Source organism: Canis lupus, chromosome 11, assembly GCF_048164855.1.
Source record: "Canis lupus baileyi chromosome 11, mCanLup2.hap1, whole genome shotgun sequence".
In the NCBI taxonomy this organism is placed as follows: Eukaryota; Metazoa; Chordata; class Mammalia; order Carnivora; family Canidae; genus Canis; species Canis lupus.
Window position 1 is genome coordinate 51,123,444 of NC_132848.1, and position 10,947 is coordinate 51,134,390.

At 43.2% G+C, this 10,947-nt stretch overlaps 1 protein-coding gene across 3 annotated transcripts in view; it reads left to right on the forward strand.

The window, feature by feature from the left end:
- The window catches only part of PRKCE (protein kinase C epsilon), a 487,671-nt gene that overhangs the window by 418,455 nt on the left and 58,269 nt on the right, over positions 1-10,947 (forward strand). The gene's annotated exons all lie outside the window — the stretch shown is intronic.

The window sequence follows — 10,947 nt, forward strand, 5'->3', positions numbered from 1 at the left end:
GCTGCAACCTTTTAGAAGCTGGGCATCATCTGGCTGACATAACTGGAAACAGTATTGCCCTTCTAGAGTCCGAGGCTTCTGGAAGAATCTAAACCTTTTCCCTCAAGAGAGCCTCTTTACTGTTTTATGATTCGGTGAGAATTTTGTGATATACTGACATGAATTTTAAAAATACAGTGAATTAAAGCAATTATCTGGGTTGCGTAAGCCAAGAAAAAGGCAGGATTTGAAGAAAAAGGATTTGAGGCATTAATAATGAATATTTAGGGATCCCTTTTCTCAAGATTGTGTGTTCTAGAGGTCTTGGGAAATCCCATCCCCTTGACCTGGACTACTGAGGGGTCGTAGGGATAATTTCATGAAGCCTTCCAACCTGTCCTCAGTGGCCTTCCACATGAAGCACACTCTGTCAAGTTTTCCATCTGGTGTCCCTCCTTGACCACAGTGGAGGTCAAGCCTCAGTCCTTGGCACTGGGAGGTTATACTTGGATAAAGTGGCAGGACAGTATTATTTCACAAGTTATCAACTATCCAAAGCAGAACAAAGGCTCCCAGCTCAGCTGGTCACTTCAGACTATTTACTGCCTGACCTTGCAAGCTCCCACAGAGAGGGCCCATTCCCAGAGACACTGCTGCCCATCTTCTCTGGGTTCCTGAGAGGTCGTGGAGGGCATTGTTATTGAGGGCCTGAAAACCTAGCATCTTGTTGGCATAAAGAAATACACATTCATAAAATCCAAATCCCCAGCAAACAATGTCCACCCAGTCTGTCTTGCCCAGAGTTAAGCCACTGAGCATGTGACTAGAAGAACACATTAAGAGTTGTAAAGAACCCAGAAGCCCTGCTTCCCTGAAGATTCCACAATATTCTTCAGTGTGCACCCTTTATAGTCTAAAGACACATTTGTATGCATATAAAATGGCATCTGGCTGTTGATAAGGGATGTATGGTTGTGTGCATGAAGCCAGATTTTGGAGCTATATGTGCATCAATAATGGCTTCAAAGCTACCAAGTCATTTGTGGGTGTGTAGGTGTGTGTCTGAATTATAAATCAGTGTCTTCAATGAAAATAAGATACAGAGCTATAATTAGAACCTGCTCAGAATCAAACACAGGCTCCTTTCTCTCTCTGTAATTAGCACCCCATCACAGAGGGTACCCTGGGAAGCACAGCTCAGAGAGAGTTCTCCCATCATTTGCTTTCTTTTCTATTATCTTTGCATATGACTCTGTTTTTCTTTTCAGTGTGAGACAAAATTCCTTACTCCCTGGAAGCAAAGACCCAAAGTTACGGGAAGAAAGATCTTGCTTTATACTATTACAAGCATAGGAGGATTAGGGTGGGATTTCCCCAGAAGGTGAAGGAGCATTTGGCCAGTGGCTGTGGGATTTCAGTGTGGGTAGGGATGTAGTGCTTGCTCAGTCTCAAAATGCTTCATTTTTGTTGCCTTCCCAACTGAATTGTTAGCCCTTGGTCAGGGGCCATGACCTCTCCCCGTCCCAGGCTCTCCAAGGGGCCCAGCGTAATGCTGTGTAGGAGGTAAACCACCTTCAGGGAGGTGGCATATCCATGCTGGCAAGGGAACACATGGCTTCAGATGGAGAATGTCAAACGAGAGTTGCCCTTTAGAACTTCTCACAGAACTGTGTGTGCACATGGGCATGCGCTGCTTTGCAACTACAATTCATTAAGTTCTCGTAGTAGAAGCCTCAGGATTCTAACGTAAACCATCCTTATGCTGGTAACAAGCAGTCGGGTAACTGTAACCTAGGTGTTTCAAATAAAATAAGAGAATGAGGAACAAATACAAAAGGCGACTGGGGAGCTTCTGGGGAGCCCCCGGTATGGTAACTCTGTATGGTTGACACCTTGGAACCATCATGAGCTAAGAAGTCTGGGTTGCCTTAGTATAGAGTTCCTCGCCTCTTCCCACCTAAACCAAGACCAAGCAAGCCATTTCACTGATAGGTTTTGGTCTGTACTGATAACAGTGCTAACCCCGCAGCCTCCATGTGCTCGCCAGCCAATTCTATGTTTGCCCATCCCCACTCTGCCCTGTGGTTGGCCAGAGACAGTAAATTAATGATCACAAATAATCGTTTTTCTGAAAAGAATGTCTATTAAAAACAAACAAAAACTCCTTGAAAGGCTGGCTACAAAAATGTGAGGATTAAAAACATCCTATACTGAAATTAAGGGGAAGGAGAAAGTAGCAAATGAGTATGTGCTTCAGCAGTGAGATTTGCAGAGGGGAAAACCAAACTATGGATAGCAGAAAGATATTTCACTTGGAGAATCTAAAGAATTTTGTGGTCATTTTCCTTGCTATTGTTTAAAGGGAAGCCCACAGTAAAGAAAATTGTGGGTCAAATTTCATATAAGAAGGAATATGAAACAACGGATCTTATCTTTAATAGCTAAGAACCCAATTTAATGTTTGAAGGGAGGGGGAAAAAAACACAGGTGTCTATCAAATGTACTATAAAATCCTATCAAATTAGCTCTTTGAGAAAGCACGCGAGGGCATCAGGCAGCTGGGAATTTCGCAATTCTGCTGTAAGGAAATGGGCTGATACTTTTAGGCAAACATACCAGAGTTTATACATCTAAATGAGTATTGTCATCTCCTTTGAGAGAGTCCTCCTGAGATACTTTATTCTCAGAGGGAAATACTGCTTTTACTCTAAATATTTTTACACTCCCCTCTAGATTTTTCTTTGAATGGGCACCCTTTTGTGGGTGCCTGGGTGGCTCAGTGGTTGAACATCTGCCTTTGGCTCAGGTAGTGTCCCAGGAGTCCTGGGATCGAGTCCCGCATAGGGCTCCCTGCAAGGAGCCTGCTTCTCCCTCTCCCTGTGCCTATGTCTCTGCCGCTCTCTCTCTCTGTATCTCATGAGTAAATAAATAAAATCTTAAAAAAAAAAAAATTCCATGAATAGTGCCCTTCATGTCTAATGGTCCTCCTCTGGGAGTAAACCTGATTTCTGAAAATCATTTTGCATCAAAAATAGTGTGTGCATATAGTGGCAAAACCCTGATTTTTCTGAGGGGCTTTGAAATGATGCATTCTAAAATAAATTCTACATGAGGTCCAGACATCAAGGGGCAGCAGCCTCAGTGCTTTCCACAGTAACTTCCAGGGACCCGACATGCACAGCCTGGCTGGGCAATCACACACCTGTGAACCAGCCACACCTGGACAGGTGGGATCCTGGCTCTGCATGGTAGCCGTTCTGTTCCTTTCTGACCTTTGGTTTCCTTGTTTAAAACTTGGGGTAGGGGGACTCCTCGGTGGCTTGGTGGTTGAGTGTCTGCCTTTGGCTCAGGGCGTGATCCCAGAGTCCAGGTATCGAGTCCCGCATTGGGCTTCCCGAGGAGCCTGCCTCTCCCTCTGCCTATATCTTTGCCTCTTTCTCTTTCTCATGAATAAATAAGTAAAATCTTTAAAAAAAAAAACTTGGGATAGGATTAATACCTACCTCATGTGACTGTGAGGAATATATATTTCTTTAATTTATATATATATTACTGTTATATATTACATATTACTATGTTATATATATTACATATATATTATATATATATATATAGTAATATATAGTAATCTCTACACCCAGTGCAGGGCCTGAACTCACAACCCCAAGATTAAGAGTCACACAGTCTTCCTGACTGAGCTAGCCAGGCACCCGTGACCATTAGGAATATTAAATGAGGGATCCCTGGGTGGCACAGCGGTTTGGTGCCTGCCTTTGGCCCAGGGCGCGATCCTGGAGACCCGGGATCAAGTCCCACGTCGGGCTCCCGGTGCGTGGAGCCTGCTTGTGTCTCTGCCTGTGTCTCTGCCTCTCTCTCTCTCTCTCTCTCTCTCTCTGTGTGTGACTATCATAAATAAATAAAAATTTAAAAAAAGAATATTAAATGAGGTAATGCTTGAAAAGGACATATGCAGGGCATAGTAATTATTTATTGCTATTATTCTTCCCTCATAATATCTTACTGTGGAGCCAGGTACATAGTAGGTGATCACTAAAGAACTGTGAGGCTGACGCTAAAGATGTCAGGCTTTGGCTTGAAAGTATTTCCGTACCTGAAGAGAGGGGTCATCTGAGGTAATCACAGAAGGGCTAGGAAAACCTGTCTAATCCTCAGTCCTGTGAAGCTCTCTTAGAATGGTATTTATTTACCTCAGAGTTCCACCTCGGCCCTCCTAGTCTGGGAAGTTGACCATTACATCAAACAATGGAATTCCTATGAACAATAAGAAAAAATGTTAAGTAGCATGGATAATTGGAGAATAAACTATCAGAGAGTCAAGTAACCCTATACAGAGGAAAATGTCCATGGGACAGTCTTGTCAACCAGAGAGACTCCTCTGTGGCCTCGTCATTCAAGAACAATGAGGTAACTTGTTTACCTTGAGCATGAGAGGCTTCAGCAAAAAGAAAACCTACCTCAGAGTCCATGAACAAAGGAGAATGGGTCTTGGGGCCAATCGTGGGACAGGATGGAGAAAGAGAAACTGCCCAAGTTTGGCCAAAGATCGTGTCATTCTTTTTTGATGACCTCAGATCGATAAGGAAGTTTTTCATAACTTTTCGGATTCAAAAAGGATAGGCACTGGCAGCTCTGCAAATACCATGTCGACAGCAAAGCCCAGTGTGACGCGGTGTTCTAAGCCAGATATTAACAATTAGGGGAAAAGGCAGAAACACAGTAGGGGACACTTTTCATGGGAAGCCTTGAAATAAAAAATAAAAACAAAGATGAAGCTCTTTGCTCAGCACTGCATAGTCGCTGACTTCAGTAAGCAGACTTCTAACACTCTCATGTAAGCACGGAAGGTGACATGTAAGGAAGAAGACTTTCTTGGGATAAAACATAAGAATAAAGATCCCTAGTGATAGGCAGGAGTAACTATGAGACCTGGAGGTTTAGGCATTGACCTGTCCAAAGATAGGCCTAGAACATGGACCCGGGGAGCCTGGTATTGACCCAAGACCCTCTCATTTGAAGAGCCGGATTGAATCTCAACCTGAAACACAAGGAACAAAAAGATTGTTCCTGGGATGCAGAGACTAAGTGGGATGGAGGGCAGGGGGCATTGAGAGCCTTGGCTTCTGGAGAAGGAGTCAGTGGCTTATAAAGATTTTCCTTCTGCTGATTCCTGGGAACCATGGAGTCAACACAAATTAGCAGAGCTAAGTAGGCAGATTTGTGGGTTTGGAGGCATAATTAGTACTGTTTTTCTCTAGTCTTGACCTAACTGGAGTTCACTGGGTATGTAATGGAAAAAAAACAACCAGCTTGACATAAAAATACAGGAAATGCCTGCAATCACTGCTGATTACAGTAGCAGCTTTCCTTCTGTTATTTTTGTGAAAGAGAAAAAAAAAAACAGCATTTGTTAGATTTGGTCTTGTTTTGCTTTTTTTTTTCCTTTCCTAAATGGTAGAAACTAACTTCGCCTATTAGTTCTTTTTAGGGCATTCTTTACTCTAGCTAAATGATGTCACTTAATCTTTATAAATAAAGGGGTGGGGAGGACGCAAGAAGACATTCAAATTCTTATCATAAATAAAATTCTTTTACAAAATACATTCAAGTGGTTCTAAATGCAGTTTCTCAGCCCTGGGGGCTCATGTTTTCTGAATTCCTCCAATTGCTAGTCCCTCTAGGCTGTTCAGGGATGAATTTAGTTTTTAGCATAGTGCCTTATTTTGCAGTGTGGTTTACATTAGGGCTGGAAGAGGTAGTGCCATTTCCAGCAATTTCTTTTCCCAGAAGCCATCACCTCTTAGAGAGTGAAGATACTCATACAAAGACATCTTCTGAACCAGGGGACTAAAAGACACACGATGTTCAGAACAGAGAGCTAGAGTCTACCAACTGGAAGCTAGCAAGGAACACCCACTCAGTCTGTTAATGACGTTCATCTAGCATATTTTACTTCTGGCTTGAGGATTCTTAATGCCTGTGGCTGGAATTGGGATAGAAGGTATGGTTATAATGTGTCTTTTAAAATGCCACCTGGGAACTGCTTGGATTCTCCTGGCTCTCAGTGGGTGGGTGCCGGGGGAGTTTGCAGATGGGTGGCCCCTTGGGCATCGCCCAGAGAGGCCACACTGCCTATAGAGCCATGAGGCTCCTTTGTTCATAAGGCTCCAGGAAGTATTGTCATTCTGGACAATAGACGTAAGGAGCTCAGCTCCCCAACATGGAGCTCAGGGGGAAAAAAAAATTGAATTTGGTTCTCAAGCTACAGCACTGTTAGGGAGAAAAACGCTGAACTCAGATTCAGAATGCTGTATTTGGCCATAGTTTCTTAGCCCTCTGATGAGATTAAACTGGGTGATTCTTGATTGTTCTGCTGACAGAGTTCTCAGTTGGGGGTGATTTTGTCCCCAGGGGACAATGGGCAACATCTGGAGACATTTCTGGTGGTCACCTCTGGGGGTGGGGGCTGCTGCTGGCATCTAGTGGATGGAAGCCAAGGGTGATGCTACACAGCCCGCAGCACACAGGACAGCCGCCACCACAAACCATCTGACCTACATGCCAGTGGTCCCGAGGCTGAAAATCCCTGCCCCGGCTCTAAAGTTCTCTGATGATGCAGCTCTAATGGCATAGAGAAGTTGTGAGTTAACAGGTGCCTGGTTGGCTAGTAAGGGTTATGAACCTTAGAGGGAACACAGCCAGAAGGGCAGGGACTTCAGACCCTGAAGAAATCAGATCGAGATGCTGAGCTTTTTTTTTTTTTTTAATAAATTAATTTTTTTATTGGTGTTTAATTTACCAACATACAGAATAACACCCAGTGCTCATCCCGTCAAGTGTCCCCCTCAGTGCCCGTCACCCAGTCACCCCCACCCCCCGCCCTCCTCCCCTCCCACCACCCCTAGTTCGTTTCCCAGAGTTATGAGTCTTCATGTTCTGTCTCCCTTTCTGATATTTCCCACACATTTCTTCTCCCTTCCCTTATATTCCCTTTCACTATTATTTATATTCCCCAAATGAATGAGAACATACACTGTTTGTCCTTCTCCGATTGACTGACTTCACTCAGCATAATACCCTCCAGTTCCATCCACATTGAAGCAAATGGTGGGTATTTGTCATTTCTAATGGCTGAGGAATATTCCATTGTATACATAAACCACATCTTTTTTTTTTTTTTTTTATTGGTGTTCAATTTACTAACATACAGAATAACACCCAGTGCCCGTCACCCATTCACTCCCACCCCCCGCCCTCCTCCCCTTCTACCACCCCTAGTTCGTTTCCCAGAGTTAGCAGTCTTTACGTTCTGTCTCCCTTTCTGATATTTCCCACACATTTCTTCTCCCTTCCCTTATTTTCCCTTTCACTATTATTTATATTCCCCAAATGAATGAGAACATATAATGTTTGTCCTTCTCCAACTGACTTACTTCACTCAGCATAATACCCTCCAGTTCCATCCACGTTGAAGCAAATGGTGGGTATTTGTCATTTCTAATAGCTGAGTAATATTCCATTGTATACATAAACCACATCTTCTTTATCCATTCATCTTTCAATGGACACCGAGGCTCCTTCCACAGTTTGGCTATTGTGGACATTGCTGCTATAAACATCGGGGTGCAGGTGTCCCGGCGTTTCATTGCATCTGTATCTTTGGGGTAAATCCCCAACAGTGCAATTGCTGGGTCGTAGGGCAGGTCTATTTTTAACTCTTTGAGGAACCTCCACACAGATTTCCAGAGTGGCTGCACCAGTTCACATTCCCACCAACAGTGTAAGAGGGTTCCCTTTTCTCCGCATCCTCTCCAACATTTGTTGTTTCCTGCCTTGTTAATTTGCCCCATTCTCACTGGTGTGAGGTGGTATCTCATTGTGGTTTTGATTTGTATTTCCCTGATGGCAAGTGATGCAGAGCATTTTCTCATATGCATGTTGGCCATGTCTGTGTCTTCCTCTTTGAGATTTCTGTTCATGTCTTTTGCCCATTTCATGATTGGATTGTTTCTTTGGTGTTGAGTTTAATAAGTTCTTTATAGATCTTGGAAACTAGCCCTTTATCTGATACGTCATTTGCAAATATCTTCTCCCATTCTGTAGGTTGTCTTTTAGTTTTGTTGACTGTATGCTTTGCTGTGCAAAAGCTTCTTATCTTGATGAAGTCCCAATAGTTCATTTTTGCTTTTGTTTCTTTTGCCTTCGTGGATGTATCTTGCAAGAAGTTATTGTGGCCGAGTTCAAAAAGGGTGTTGCCTGTGTTCTCCTCTAGGATTTTGATGGAATCTTGTCTCACATTTAGATCTTTCATCCATTTTGAAGTTGTGAGTTAACAGGTACCTGGTTGGCTAGTAAGGGTTATGAACCTTAGAGGGAACACTGCCAGAAGGGCAGGGACTTCAGATCCTGAAGAAATCAGATCGAGATGCTGAGCTTTTTTTTTTTTTTTTTTTTTTTTAAGATTTTATTTTTTCATTGGAGACACAGAGGTAGAGAGAGAGAGAGAGAGAGAGAGAGAGGCAGAGACATAGGCAGAGGGAAAAGCAGGCTCCCTGCTAGGAGCCCAATGTGAGACTCGATCCTGGATGCTGGAATCATGCCCTGAGCCAAAGGCAGATTCTCAACCGCTGAGCCACCCAAGGGGTCCCGAGATGCTGAGGTTTTTTAACCCTTCTGAAGATAAGGGGAAGGCATAAGGGAAAGATTTCCACTTGTCATTTCATGTTCTTCTCTCCCCTCTCCAAGATTCAACAATAGAAAGTCTGAGATTGTATTGAACTTTTTTGAAAGAATTCCACCCATGTTTGAAAAACCAGGGGAGCTTTTATTTCTTCTGTAAATGTTAAATCAAGAAAGATCTTTAATCTACGCATACTATAAAAACTGAAGTAGCCTTAACTATGATCCTCTCTTCTTATTAACGTGTTAATATCAGTTTCCCCACCCCCAGGTGGCTCTCAGCTATGGTTAAAATAAACATATGGCAGTATCTTTGGGAACTGCTTGGCCGGTTCACAAACCAAAACCACTTCTCTCCAGATAAATTTTGCTTCAAACCAAACAAAAGAAAAATTTTAGAGTCGTTTTACCATCATAACTTGATCTAACCAGAATACCTTAACATCACTCCACCCTTTAATCTTTTATGGGAAGGTTTATGCCAGTAATGGTTTGGTGTTCTTGGGATTAAAGAGATTAAGAATACATTGGTAGACAATTTTTATTTCCACCTTGGTGCACCCATCGTAAAGTAGACTTCATAATTGTTTATGGCCTCTTGGGACCAGACTACCTTGAACATTTTATGGTGTGAGATCAGTCTGCAGAGGCTCCGTCCCCAGTGCCCTGAGACAGGCTCCACCCTGAGCCCTGAGAGACATCTCCTGGTTCTATTCTCTCTGACTCTGGGGTGTCCATGTATTTACTGCCTATCTTTGACACCTATAGCCAGGACATGCAAATACCTGCCAGGTCCGCAGCACAGTGGGCTCTGAGACGGTGTAGATGCCCACAGGGAAGTTACAGGATCTAGCATGGAGCAGGGCTTGATAGGGGATGGCTAGAAAATGTTGCCCAGTTTGTTGACTGGAAATTCTGGGTTGGTGGTCACGTTCGCCAATTTCAGTATGTCAGTAGGTACGTTTGTGTTTAGAACAGACCAACATGCCATCTCTGAGCTCATACTCCCATGGCTTCATACACCTAAATATATACCCGAAATAACTCTCATGAATGTCTTTGTACAGTTGGCTTGGCTTGCTCATGAGCAGTCCTCTCCTGAAGCTGTGTTTGTGGGTAACTTACAGGGAGCAAGGGAGCAAGGCAGACTAAAGGAAAAATGATTTATGCCTGCTCCTTGTTTTTTCTTTTTTTTACCACTTCTTTCTTCCTCCTTTTTCCTCTCTCTCACTCCCTCCCTCCCTTTGTCCTTCCCTCCCTTCTATCTTATTTTTTTTCTTACTGAGGTTTAATAAGCTTCCAGTGCAGTACACATCCTTATGTGTTAATAAACCTTTCCATGAACAGACTACTATGTAATGCAGATCGAGGTACAGACTCTTTCTAGCACCCCAGCAGGCTCTCCTACAGCCATCTTTAAAGATGACCTGAGTGGTAAGAGACCCTAATTGTATCCTTTTGACCTTGCTTGGGTCTGGGTTGATATGTGAAGCTCCTCACTATGAAAATGATTAATAATACTTATTGGGGCACCTGGGTGGCTCAGCTGGTTGAGTGTCTGCCTTTGGCTCAAGTCATGATCCCAGGGGCCTGGGATCGAGCCCCACATCAGGGTCCCTTCCCTGCTCAGGGAGGAGCCTGCTTTTCCCTCTCCTCCCCACTCATGCTCTCTCTCAATATCTCTGTTTTTCTCTCTCTCAAATAAAAGAAAAGAAAAAGAAAAAAGAAAAGAAAATGATTAATAATAGTTATTGAGGAGTTAAGTTGTGCCTGACAATAAGTGTTTTCCCTATGTTCTCCTATGTAACCTTCAGGAACACAGCCTATGAAGTAGATAATACTGTCCTCATTTTACAGATGAAGAAACTGAGACTTCAAGTTGTAACTTGAAGCAAAGAAATCCCATAGGCAGAAAATGGGGAAGCCACGCTGGAACCTGGCCCAGGCACCATAGCCTGTTTTCTTTACCCCTGTGCCAATAGATGTTTGCCTCTATATACGTAGAGGATTTCCGAGCAAAGCCAGATTACTTTTCATATAAAACTGAATTTAGTAGTTCTTCCTACTAAAGCTTGAGGAAAGGTTCTAGAAGCTTTTACCAGACTGTGTTGCCATTGGTCCTTGTGGCAATATTTGCTGCCCAATGGTCATGGTTTCTGAAGCCTCTCTTTGGGGTGCTATGTTTAATCTTCAAGAGGAAGGTTTACTCAAGTTCACTAGCAAAAATGTGCAATACAAGGAAAGGAAGAGCCTTACAAAGGAAAACACTTG